The sequence below is a fragment of the Amblyraja radiata genome, unplaced genomic scaffold (assembly GCF_010909765.2).
Source record: "Amblyraja radiata isolate CabotCenter1 unplaced genomic scaffold, sAmbRad1.1.pri scaffold_712_ctg1, whole genome shotgun sequence".
Classification (NCBI taxonomy): Eukaryota; Metazoa; Chordata; class Chondrichthyes; order Rajiformes; family Rajidae; genus Amblyraja; species Amblyraja radiata.
In genome coordinates, this window is record NW_022630730.1 from 34,828 (window position 1) to 48,577 (window position 13,750).

Sequence of the window (13,750 nt, forward strand, 5' to 3'; positions counted from 1 at the left end):
CCGCCGCACTGGGCCCCGCCTAATATCGCCTGCCGGACCCGACCATACAAGTCCTCGCCGCCGGACCCGACGACGTACCTCACGCATCGAGCACGACCGGTACCCTAAACGGCATTGCCGCCGGACACGGGGTATCCCCAACACGGCCGCCGCAACGCAACCAGACTCATCTCGCGCCCCACGCTATGGCCGACCCGCCTACCAGTGACTATCCACCCAACGGATCTCCCACGCATCTGCACGCGGGACCCCGAGCTCAACTGCCACGGGACTCTGACCATCGGGTCCGGTGACCCCGCGCCACTGGACTCCGACCATTCGGGTCCGGTGACCCGCGCCACTGGACTCGGACACTCCCCCCCCCTCCAGCAACCGACAGCCGTCGCCTTACCTGGAGCCTGGACTCTGCACTGGGCCTGGAGCCTCCACGCTGCTCACTCCCACTCTCCTGGGCTTAACTCCACTGGGTCCTAGTGCCCCGTCTGCCCAACCTTGCTAACCTCAGTGGCTGTTCCACTGACTCTCCACCATCCCCCTCCAAACTATGTCACCCCCAACACTCCCAACCACATACAGCCCTCTCACCCCCCCCACCCCCTGACCACCCACCACCCTCCACACCACCACAACCCCCCCTCCCCCTACACATCGCCCCGTCCCCAGTCCACCCACCTGCCTTCCCTCTGGCCCCCAACTCCCATCCATGCCGGGTGTTCACCATCCCCCCCGACCTCTCCCTCTCCCACACTGAACAGTCTGTCCTCAACAGAGGTCTTACCTTTGTCCCCCTCCATCCCCATCTCAATGAGTTCCGCACCCACCATGACTTGGAGGGCTTCTACCATCGCCCTCCGCCTCACAGTGCATTCCATGGGAGGGAGTCCTCGCCCCCCCAATGATGACCCTTTTTCCCGTCTCCAACGCACCCCCTCCTCGTGGAACCCCTCTCGTAACGTCCCGGCTCTGGAACTCTTTATCAGAAACTGCTGCCGCGAAGTCAACCGCCTCAACTTCTCCACTCCCCTGTCTCACTCCAATCTCTCCCCCCTGAACGCACTGCCATTGAATCACTCCACAAAAACCAGATTGGTTATCAAACCAGCCGACAAGGGAGGTGCCGTGGTAGTTTGGCGCGTCGATCTCTACAAAGCTGAGGCCAACGCGCAACTCTCGGAACCTCCTCCTACTTACCCTTGGACCAGACCCCACTGACGAGCACCAGGCCACCCTATCTAGCACCATCACCGACGTTCATCAATTCCCACGCCCTGCCCGACCAAGCTTCCAACCTCATCGTTCCCCAGCCCCGCACGGCCCGTTTTTACCTTCTCCCCAAAATCCACAAACCCGGCTCTCCCGGCAGACCCATTGTCTTGCTTGTTCGTGCCCCACCGGAACTCATCTCTACATACCTTGAGCTACCATACTATCCCCTTGGTCAAATCCCTTCCCACCTATGTTCTAGACACCTCAGACACTCTCCTGCCACCTCTGTGCATTCCACTCTCTAGGCCCTCACCCCCTCATCTTCACCATGGATGTCCGGTCACTCTACCCCTCTCCTTCTATCTCTCATCCATCCCTCTCTCGCCTTCTCTCACCACTTCCTCTCCCAACACTCTCTCTCCTCTCTATCTCTCTCCCTCTCCTCTAGCAGAGTCTCTCTCTCTCCCCCCTCACTCTCCTTGCTCTCTTTCTTCCGCCTCCCTCTCTCCTGCCTCTCTCCCCCCATTCTCTCTCTCCATCTCTCCCTCTCTCTCCCTCTCATTCTCTCTCCCTCATCATCTCTCCCTGTCTGTTTCTCTCTCCCCTCACCCTCTCTACCTCTGTCTCTTTTGTAGATCAGTGCATGCTCCTTTAACATAGTGACCTCACCACTACTAACCACGCCCCATTGTCTCCTGTATAATTGTAGCTTCCCCGCCTCTAGCTCTCTCTCTAGTCCCAGTGATGACCACGGACAGCTAGGGCATAATAGTGTGTAGTGAATGAATAAAGATACTTGGTAAGAGACTTTGAGTGTTGGATCAAGCCCTTTTACATGGTGTCAGCGCGGTAGACTTGCGTCTCCTGTTTATCGGTTTTATTTTATTATTGTTTCTCCCAGTTGTTTCCCCACCTTTACATTTACTATGGCTAACTCGTGCCGTCGTCCTGACAAGCTCATTTTTGACGCGGACATCGTGCACCGATGGACTGTCTTCCAGCGCGACTATGAACATTACATCGCTATTGCTCATCCTGGTGTATCTCCTGCGGTACAGGCTCACCTACTCCTCAACCTGGCTGGTCCGGAGGCTATGGAACATTATGCGGCGTTCGATTTCGACCCTCCGGAAGACCGCCATGACCCGGTATGTCTCATGGCCAAATTTAATGCCCTATGTGACATTCCCACAAATAACATAATTGAGCGCTTTAAGTTTTTCTCAAGACGTCAGGTTCCCGGTGAGCACATTGACGCTTACATTGCCTCTTTGCGTCATTTGGCTCGGAGGTGCCGCCTCGAAGCTATTACAACTGACGAATTGATCAGGGACGTCCTGGTCAACGGTCTCCTAAACTCAAAGCTGCGCGAAGATCTACTAATGAAACCCGACCTCACGCTAAAGGATGCCATGCATTCTGCTCGTATGGCCTCTGCTGTCGGCTCCGTTTCCCACCCACAGTCCCAGGACATCAACTTCACCGGTACCGTTGGCCGCCGGCGGATCAATAGCCCGCCTCGCCCGTTCTCCCCCGCTTCTCCCGCTAAGGTCACCCCTCGTCGTTGCCCAAATTGTAATTTCTCCTCGCACCAGAACAACGTTTGCCCGGCGCTGGGTAAGACTTGCAACTCTTGCGGGAAACTTAACCATTTTTCGTCAGCCTGCCGTTCTCGTGGGAAACCGATCCCTGCTCCTAGAAGGAGTCTAAACATTCTTGCGGACACTGATAGCGCGCCTGGTTCCCAGTACCAACCCGAACTCCCTGATTCAGATACGATTTCCTCCCATGGTGATCCGACTGTGTTTTCGCTCCTGGGTGCACCTGGCCCGATAACGGATCCCTCAATACATGTTACTGTGAATGGACACTCCTTCTCGGCCAAGGTCGATACTGGTGCGTTTGCAAACATTATGTCTGTTCGCCTCTTCAAACAGATAAGCTTGGGTGAGAGAGTGCTTCCCGATAGCTCCCGCCTTCATGCCTATGGGGGAGGTGTTCTGGTCGCAGTGGGGAATGCCACTGTTATCTGCACTGTTCTCAAGACCTCTCGGCCCCTCACTTTTTTCCTGCTGGACTCTGATAACGTCACCCTGCTGGGCGCCCGTGCATGCCAGGACTTGGGTTTGGTCTCTTTTCACCGCGATGTCCACCTGGTGCAGGCCCCCATGGACCCCCTGATAGAGTATCCTGACCGTTTCGATGACATTCTGGGCAAACTGCCCTGTGCCTATAAAATCGTTGTTGACCCGGGGGTCGACCCGGTCGTTAGACCGGCCCACCGTGTGTCTTTTGCCATGAAGGGCCGCGTGGAGTCCACACTTCGTGATATGGTTTCCACTGGCATTCTCAGAGAGGTGAGCGCACCCACCCTGTGAGTCTCCACCATGGTCGTTGCTGCCAAGAAAGACGCCAGCGAGATCAGGATCTGCATCAACCCGAAGGACCTGAACCTTGCTATCCAACGCCCGCACTACCCCATGCGGACGGTGGAGGACGTCGCTGCACAGGTTGGTCCTGCCACTGTCTTCTCGGTCTTAGATGCCAAGAGCTCCTTTTGGCAGATCCCTCTGGATGAACGTTCGTCTTATTTAACCACCTTCAGCACACCTTTCGGCAGGTTTCGTTTTCTTCGCATGCCCTTCGGGATCAACTCAGCAAGTGAGGTTTTCCAGCGGACCATGGAACAGCTGTTTGCCGGGTTGCCATGTGCTATTATTGTCGATGACATTCTGGTATACGGGAAGGACGTCGCTGAGCACGACCTGCACCTACGCCAAGTCCTGGACCGGGCCCGTGAGATTAATCTCAAGCTCAACCCAAAGAAGTGTCGGTTCCGCGTTCAGGAGGTCACGTACGTGGGCCACGTTTTCACGGCCAGGGGACTAAAGCCAGACCCCCAGAAGACTGCTGCGGTCACCGAAATGCCTGCTCCCACCGACGTGCCCGGCCTGCAGCGATTTCTGGGCATGGTCAACTACCTGGGTAAGTTCATACCCGACCTCAGCGAACTGAGTGCCCCTCTGAGGGAGCTAATCAAAAAGGACAATGCCTGGGTCTGGCTACCGCATCACCAGTCGGCATTCGTAGCCCTGAAGTCCAGGCTCGCTCGCACCCCGACTTTAACGTATTTTGACCTGAACAGACCTATCGTCCTCACCTGCGATGCTTCTCGGTTCGGACTCGGTGCTGCCTGCCTGCAGCTCGAGGACGATCGGCAGCTGCCTGTTTCCTATGCCTCTCGCACCATGACCCCTGCTGAGCAGCGCTACGCTCAGATCGAGAAGGAGCTCCTTGCAGTGGTTTTCGCATGCTCCAAATTCAAAGACTACATTATGGGCAACACTTTCACCATTGAAACGGACCACCAGCCGCTGGTTTCTATCTTGAACAAGCCTATCCATGCGGCCTCCTCGCGGTTGCAGCGAATGATGCTGCAGCTCCAACGATTCACATTCAATATTGTGTACCGCAAGGGCAAGGAAATGTTCGTGGCCGACACATTGTCCCGTGCGCCGCTCCCTTCCGTTGCCCGTCATCCATACGAATCGTCTGACCTGATGGTACTGAACGTTAACATTGTTCCCTCTTGGCAGATGCAGTCCCTGGTCGAAACACACTGCCGCTGATCCTGCCCTACAACAGCTTGCGGGCGTCATCCGCCGTGGCTGGCCTGACCGACGCTCTTCTCTACCGGCCGGTGCCGTGCCCTACTTCCTGGTTCGGGACGAATTGGTGCTGCACAGCGGCGTGGTGGTGAAGGGCCACAAGGTCGTGGTGCCTGACGCTCTGCGTGACCACTACTACCAAACCGCACACAGCGGTCACCCCGGGGTGGAGGCCACTTTGTCCCGGGCCCAGGCTCAGTTTTTCTGGCCTGGCATGATTCCGGAGATTCGTGACAGGGTCTCCGCCTGTGCTGCCTGCAACAGCCTACTGCCTCATCAACAACGCCAACCTCTCATGCAGCAGCCGGCTCCAGAGCTGCCGTGGATGGCTGTCGCCACTGACATATTCGAATGGCGTGGCAAACACTTCCTGGTCCTGGTGGACTCCTACTCCAGCTGGTTCGAGGTGGACCAGCTGCCCTCACTCACGTCTGTTGCCGTCATCGGGAAGCTTCGCCGCCACTTTTCTACCTTTGGTTCCCCGGTGACTCTCCAATCCGACAATGGCGGACAGTTTTCCAGCGCAGAGTTCGCCGCTTTCGCCGCCCTATGGAACTTTCGCCACATCACCAGCAGCCCCGAATACCCGCAGAGCAACGGCCTTGCAGAGCGCGCTGTCCGCAGCGCCAAGGAGCTGCTGGAACATTGCCGTCTGTCCCATTCGGACTTCTATCTTGCGCTCCTCAACCTCCGCAACATTTCCCGGGACCCCGCACTTGGTTCTCCTGCCCAGCGCCTCATGTCCCGCACCACTAGACCCCCTCTCCCGGTTTCTCAGCAATCTCTAACGCCCGCTGTCCTAAGCCCTGCCGCTGTCAAGGATCGCATCATCGAGAAACAGGTCATCCAAAAGCGCTCCTTTGATAAATCTTCCCGACTACTTCCCCGTCTGTTCCCGGGCCAGGTTGTTCGGATGATGTCCACCTCCGGTCATCACCGGCTGGCCGTTGTCGTTGGCAATGCCGACTCTCCCCGGTCCTACCTGGTTAATTACGAGGGCACCGTGTACCGTCGGACACGCCAGCACCTGCTGCTAGTCAACGAACCTGCTCCGCCTCCCGCGGACCCGTTTTCGCCGCCTGTTCATTCCCCGCCACCTGTCCAGCCCCCGCCGCCAGTCCATTCACCGCCGCCTTCGACTACTCCTGCCCCTGTCACTCCTCGCATGCCACGGACCCTTCCCTCTCAGCTCATGGTGCCCAGCCCGCACGGTCCCCCTTCTCCTCCTTCACCTGCTGTGGATCCCGTCCCGTCGCCTTGCTCTCCTCCTCCACCTGGGCTTCATCTCCCGGTTCCCCTATCTCTGTCCCTGCACCCGTTCCTGTTGCTCCTGCGGTGGAAGGGGAAGGCGGGTTGCGCACCCGCTCTGGGCGTTTGGTCAAGCCGCCTGTCCGGTACGGAGTGGGCGAGTAGTCTGCTTCATTATGTTTTCCAACTGTTCCTGGTTTGCCTCTAGCGTATGAGCCGTGGTCGCTTTGTTTCCAAGAGAAAGGATGTAGATCAGTGCATGCTCCTTTAACATAGTGACCTCACCACTACTAACCACGCCCCATTGTCTCCTGTATAATTGTAGCTTCCCCGCCTCTAGCTCTCTCTCTAGTCCCAGTGATGACCACGGACAGCTAGGGCATAATGTGTGTAGTGAATGAATAAAGATACTTGGTAAGAGACTTTGAGTGTTGGATCAAGTCCTTTTACATCTTTCACCCCATCTCTCTCCCTCTTTCTCTGTCTCACCCTCTTCCTCCCCGGAATAGAGGAAAACGAAAGAGAGAGAGGAAAAAAGAGAGAGAGAGAGAGAGAAAAAAGAAGAGAGAGAGAGAGGAAGAGAGAGGAGAGAAAAAGAGAAAGAGAGAGGAAAAAGAGCGCAGAGAGGAGAGGAGAGACGAGAGAGAGAGAGAGATGAGAGAGATAGAGAGAGAAGAGAGAGAGAGAGAGAGAGAGAAGAGAGGAGAGGAGAGAAGGAGAGAGAGAGGAGAGCGGGGGAGTGAGGAGGAAGGAGAGAGAGAGAGAAGGGAAAGAGTGGAAAGGGAAAGAAAAGAGGGAGAAAAAGGGAAAGAGGGAGAGAGAAAAGGAAAAGGGAGAGAAAAAGAGGAGGGAAAAGAGAAAGAGGAGAAGAAAAAGAAAAAAGAAAGAGAAGGGAAAGAGAGGAGTGGGAGAGAGAGGAAAAGAGAGAGGAAAAAGGAGGAGAGATCAAGGAGAGAGAAAAAGAAAGAGCGAGAGAGAGTGTGTGTGAGAGAGAGAGAGAGAGAGAGTAGAGTGATGATGTGAGTAGAGAGATGTGTGTGAGAGTGAGTGTGTGTCTGTGTGTGTATGTGTGTGTCTGTGTATGTGAGTGTGTGTGTGGGTGAGTGAGTGTGTGTGTGTGTGAGTGAGTGTGTGTGTGTTAGTGTGTGTGTTAGTGGGTGTGTATGTGTGTGTGGGGGTAATTGTGTGTGGGTGAGTGTGGGTGTGGGTGAGTGAGTGTGTCTGAGTGTGAATGTTAGTGGTAGGGTGATTTTTGTAAATACACTGTTAAAACATTAGATCTGTTGAACTTGTTAACAGAGTATAGACTTGGTGACCTGTTTCCACATGTTTGTGTTAGCTTAAGAATACTATTAACAATCCCAGCCACTGTAGCTTCTGCAGAGCGGTAATTTAGCAACCTCAAGCTGATTAAGAATTACTTAAGCTCTACAGTGTCTCAGGAATGTCTTGTAGATTTAGCCAGGCTAAGTATTGAATCTATCATTGCCAGAACAATACATTTTTATGCTGTGATTCAAACATTTTTACAAAAAAGGCCAGGAAAGCTCTTTAATTAAGGTAAATAATGATGTCTTTTGATGATCTGATCTGCTTTGAAATACAAAAGGATGTTTTTGTGTGAATTCTTCCTCCTTATCTGTATTGTAGCATTAAAAACATATGTTCAAAACAAATGTGCTTTCTTCTTTCTGATCATTTTATTTGAGTTGTATTTATCATGGAGGGAGTATAGGAGCATGAGGCCTCAAATGCAGAACATCAACAGAGTGCTCCATTCCACCCCTCTCATCTTTCATACCCCTTTTTGCTTTACAGGCTACAGCTCATGGCATAAACCGGCAGTGGATATAAACAGGATGATTAATGGAGAAGGGACGGGGCCCGAAAGAAACTTTGTACCCACTGATAAAATTCCTCTCAGAGGCCCCGTGTACAAGCACACCCAGGTCTCGTTACACCTCCCTTTTTCCTAATCTGATACTATTCAGGTAATTGTCTGCCATTCTGTTCTTGCCATCAAAAAGGATGACCTCACATTTATCCACACTATACTGCATCTGCCATGCATCTGCCCACTCACCCAACCAATCCAAGTCACCCTGCAGCCTCATAGCATCCTCATCGCAGCTCATGCTGCCACCCAGCTTTGTGTCATCCGCAAACTTGGAGATGTCACATTTAATTATCTTGTCTAAATCATTTATATTGTAAATAACTTGGGTCCCAGCACTGAGTTTTAGTCACTGTGTGCTATTCTGTAAAGGACCCGGTAATTCCTACTCTTTGCATTCTGACTGCCAACCAATTCTCTATCCATGTCAATACCCTACCCCCAATAGCATGTGCTCTTATTTTGCATACTAATCTCTTGTGTGGGACCTTGTCAAAGACTTTTTGAAAGTCCAAATGCACCACATCCACTGGCTCTCCCTTATCCATTCTACTTGTTACATCCTCAAAAAATTCCAGAAGATTAGTCAAGGAAGATTTCCCCTTCATAAATCCATGCTGGCTTTGACCGATCCTGTTACTGCTTTCCAGATGCACAGCTATAACATCTTCCCCACTACTGGTCTATAATTCCCTGTTTTTAGGCTGTGGGCCAAAGTGCTTTTTTGTTTCAGTTTGTGACCCAAATCACGTAACTACCTGAATTTTTAACATATTGTGTAAAAATATGATAGAAATCATACCTGAAACTCGTCAAGAACAAAACCTGCACATTTATAAAATATGAGAAAAACCTCCAGTTTTCCGAGTAGTAATTGTCCAATCAAAGCACCTTTGACATTGAGATCAGACGCCAATTGACCATTCACTCGCTTTGTTTCATGGTCGCTAGGTAGCGAGCACTCTGGGATCATGGCTGCCTCCGAATTACATCAAAACAATGGCAAGGTTTCCAAGGAATAAAGGTAATGCTAACCTTGCTGATAATTTTGTTTTAGAATTGATTTATCTTTATAAAGTTATGATGTGAACTGTTAAATAAAAATGATAAATAACAAATGTAGAGCTGGGGTTAGGATTAGGATTAGGGTCAGTCAGTCAGTCAGTAGGAATGTTACAACATTTTGAGATTTTAAAAATCAAGCCTGTAATTTATCTCATCAGATAAAGCACAAAAAAAACTTGATACCTAATTCACTTTCATATCTTCAGTATTAATAAAGTTATGGTCATTTTCATACTCAGAAATTAGCATCTTGTTCCCTATTGCTTTTCCATTAATTTAACACAAAAGCTGTGATCAAGGACAGTCAATTGACATAAAAGCCCATAACTTTAATAAAAATTAAGAGAACTGAATAACATTTTCAGTTATTATAGATTGAAGCATTCTGAAACAAATATGATGCATCTTACTTTGATGGGCTGAAATTAAAGTATATAATGAGTTAATTACCTAATTAAGTAGCTAATTACAAAATTAACCGTTGTGACGGAAATAGTAATAAACACCCAGACTGCCTTAAAAATTCAAAAATGTGATATTCTCAAGATCAGAACTTTAATATTAATCACAGCAATGAGGGAGGAAACTATATCCTGACCTGGATTTCACAGGGAGCAAATGAAGGGAGGGAGAAAAATACTGGAGTGAGGTTTAATACTTGCAGGGAGAATACTTACTGATGAGCCTGGGCTAGTACATGCCTGATGGGCCAAATGAGCACTTTAAAAAAAATCTGAGCAGATTCTCAGTGAAAGGCAAATTTTCTGGACTTTTCCTGGCCTGGCACGGGCCTTTTGGGCCAAAATGCTCCTCCTGGGCTAATAAGGGCATTTGGGGCTAAAGGGACCAGTTTCTCGGCTAATAGGGGCCGTGGGCCGAAATTAGTGGTTTCAGGCAGGCCAAACAACTCATTACATTTCATTTCCAATTGCATTGCAGATTCAAGCTCAGGGCAGGCTGAATAGCTCATTTCATTTTCATTTCACTTCCATTGCCATTGCAGTTTCAAGCACAGGGCAGGCGAAGACAAACAGCTGATTGCATTTTCACTTAATTTCCATTGCAATTGCAGTTTCAAGCACTGGGCAGGCTCAAGCTAAACAGCTGATAGCATTTTCACTTCACTTCCATTGCCATTGCACTTTCAAAACAGGGCAGGCTCAAGCTAAACAGCTGATTGCATTTTCACTTCATTTCCATTGCCATTGCACTTTCAAGCACCGGACAAGCTCAAGCCAAATAGCTCATTGCATTTTCACTTCATTTCCTTTGCCATTGCCGTTTCAAGCACAGGACAGGCCAAACAACTCATTTCATTTTCATTAAGGGCTAACAAATCATTTATTCAAGTACATTGCAGACTCACAGTGTTCTGTAGTTTCCCAGCTCAGACAGAGAGTTGTGACCTCTCCCTCGCTATCTTGCAGACAGACTGAGCCACGCCCACACTTCCGGGTTTTATAGTCCCTCCCACCAGAAGGGGCGTGGCCTTCATGGCAGTGATTGCCAGGAGAGAGAATCAAAAAGTTGTAAACACTGCCCAGGCCATCACCGGCTCTGACCTCCGCACCATCGAAGGGATCTATCGAAGTCGCTGCCACAAAAAAGGCAGCCAACATCATCAAAGACCCACGCCATCCTGGCCACACACTCATTTCACCATTGCCATCGGGAAGAAGGTACAGGAGCCTGAAAACTAACGTCCAGGTTCAGGAACAGCTTCTTCCCTACATCCATCAGGCTATTAAACACAACAACAAATAAGCTCTGAACTGCAATAAACTATTACTATTATTGCACTATATTTGCTATTTATTGAGTATGTGTGCATGTGCATACACACACTGAATTTTTTCTTCTTCTCCCGTTATGTATTATGTTTACATATTCTGTTGTGCTGCAGCAAGTAAGAATTTCATTGTCCTATCTGGGACATATGACAATAAAACACTCTTGACTCTTGATATAAGTGTGAAGAAGGGACTCAAGCTGAAATGTAACCAATTCCTTCCCTCCAGAAATGCTGTCTATCCTGCTGAGACAATAGACAATAAGTGCAGGAGTAGGCCATTTGGCCCTTCAAGCTAGCACTGCCATTCAATGTGATCAAGGCTGTTCAACCCCAATCAGTACCCTGTTCCTGCCTTCTCCCCATATCACCTGACTCTGCTAACTTTAAGAGCCCTATCTAGCTCTCTCTTGAAAATATTCAGAGAACCATCTCCATCGTCCTCTGAGGCAGAGAATTCCACAGACTCACAACTCTCTGTGAGAAAAAGTGTTTCCTTGTCTCCGTTCTAAATGGCTTACTCCTTATTCTTAAACTGTGGCCAAATATAAGCTTGTTTTATAGCTTCTTCCAGTTCTGATGAAATGTAATTGAAAACAAAAATAAGTCTCTTGGTTATAAACCCTGGTTGGGAACAAATAAATTGCAGAATAATTAAATGCTGTTCAGTTCTATCTCCACAATGGAGGGCACAATTAAAGCCCTGTCCCATGGTACGAGTTCATTCCAAGAGTTCTCCCGAGTTTGCCCTGATTCGAACTCGGAAATTTACGATAATGGCCACTCGTCGGTACTCGGGGCTCTCGTGGACATTTTTCATCATGTTGAAAAATCTTCACGAGTCTTCCCGTGCTTTCCTACCGTTAGCGAGTCTTCCCGAGTACCTGCCGTTAGCGCTAAGAGATGTCCCCGAGCTCCGACGTACCCGCTACGTTCATTCACCGTGCTTACCACAAGTTTGATTTTTTTTAAACTCGGGAGAGCTCTTGGAATGAACTCGCACCGTGGGACAGGGCTATTAGGTTTCTATATGTGTGGAAGGTAGGAATTGAAAGAAATCAATGTTAGGATTAATGACATAGTGCTTGGAGATTATGGCGATAGAAGCAGGACATCACTGAAGTTTGGTGATCTACTTCCAGTGGACTAAAGGAATTTGATATGATAAATTATTTGGATGCAGGAACAAACTGAAACACCTCCAATAATCTATATTCTATCCTATGGGGAGAAGGCAGGAAGGGGATACTGATTGTGGATGATCAACCATGATCACAGTGAATGGTGGTGCAGGCTCAAAGGGCCAAATGACCTGCTCCTGCACCATTCAGGTAATTGTCATATGACATTGTCTATTGTCTATAAAATGGAATTCAGAAAATTAAACAATGCATTGTTGCCAAGAGATGGTCTGTAATGTTCCGTTGCTGTGGTAGCATTAGGTCAGTTCAACAACCTGATGGGACAGTAGCTTTTTTCGAACTGGGAGTGTGGGACGTTTACACTTCTGTGGCTACTGTCGATGGTAACAGTGAGAAGAGAGCACAGCTTATCCCATTTCAGCTATTAGTTGAGCAGACTTAACCTGAACAACTTGGTATTCTTTACATCTTTATATTCTGAGACCTTTCCTGTAAAAGATCTTTCACGGGGAAGTGTTGCGACTATCCGCAGAAACTGCGTGCCTTTGTAATCAATTCCCCTCGCAGTAGACAATAGCCTTCTTTGTCATCAGGAGGCTAAATTCAATCTGGAAATTGTCCGCTTGGGGAAAGATCATCAAATATTTTTAATATATTGTGACATTTGGATTGATACAGGTATTGTAATTTTCTTTTCCACTTACCTTGTATAGTGCTGATAATCAGAATCAGAATCAGAATGCTTTATTGTCATTGCATGTGTCACATACAACGAGATTACTGTGTCTCTCCATTTAAAAGAACTTCAAACATTCACATACTCATACTTTTTACACTCCCTCCCTCCCCAAACCCACCCATGGATTCACATTTACATAAATTAACACTGTCTCCCACCCCCCCTCCTTCCCCATAACCCGCTCCCGAGACAGAGTTCAGTTCCAAGACTGCTGATGGGTGAAAGCTGTTCTTGAGTCTGGCAGTGCGTGACTTTAGCGACCTGTACCTTTTTCCTGAGGGCAGCAGTGTGAAAAGGTGGTGACAAGGATGTGTAATGTCTTTCACGATATTACAGGTCCTGCTGCGGCATCTGGAGTGGTAAATGTCCTCCAGAGGGGGCAGGGGGAGACCAATGATACCCTGGGCAGTTTTTATCACCCTCTAGAGAGCTGCTCTGTCAGCTGCTAAACAGTTCCCAAACCAGGCAGTTATGCAGTAAGTCAGTTTGCTTTTTACCGAACAGCGGTAGAAAGACTCCAGACTCTGATCATTTACATCAGCAAAAAAATACAGCCATTAGAACACCCGCGCTCAGTGACTCCTCCCTCCAGTCAATCACGAGGGTTCGATTACCCAGAGCCACCACCAGGTGTCGCTACACTATGTTATTCCCCTTTTTCAAACACTCCCTACACATTAGTGGCAATTTTATGGAGGCCATTTACGGAAACCTAAAAAGCTGCATGTGTTTGGGATGTGGGAGGAAACTGGATCACCCGGAGGAAACCCACACAGTCACTCAAACTCCACAGAACCCAATGTCCGTATGGAACCAAGGTCTCTGGTGCTGTGAGGTAGTAGCTCTACTGGCTGCGCCATTGTGCTGCTCATTTTATGAGTGAAAATTCCATTGTTTTCTTTGTTTTGAGTTTTAGTTACTTTGAGAATAGAGCAGGATTTGCTTTTGAGTCAATTTATAGACACATATCCTGCGAGAATTGCCAATCCAGTGATAAGG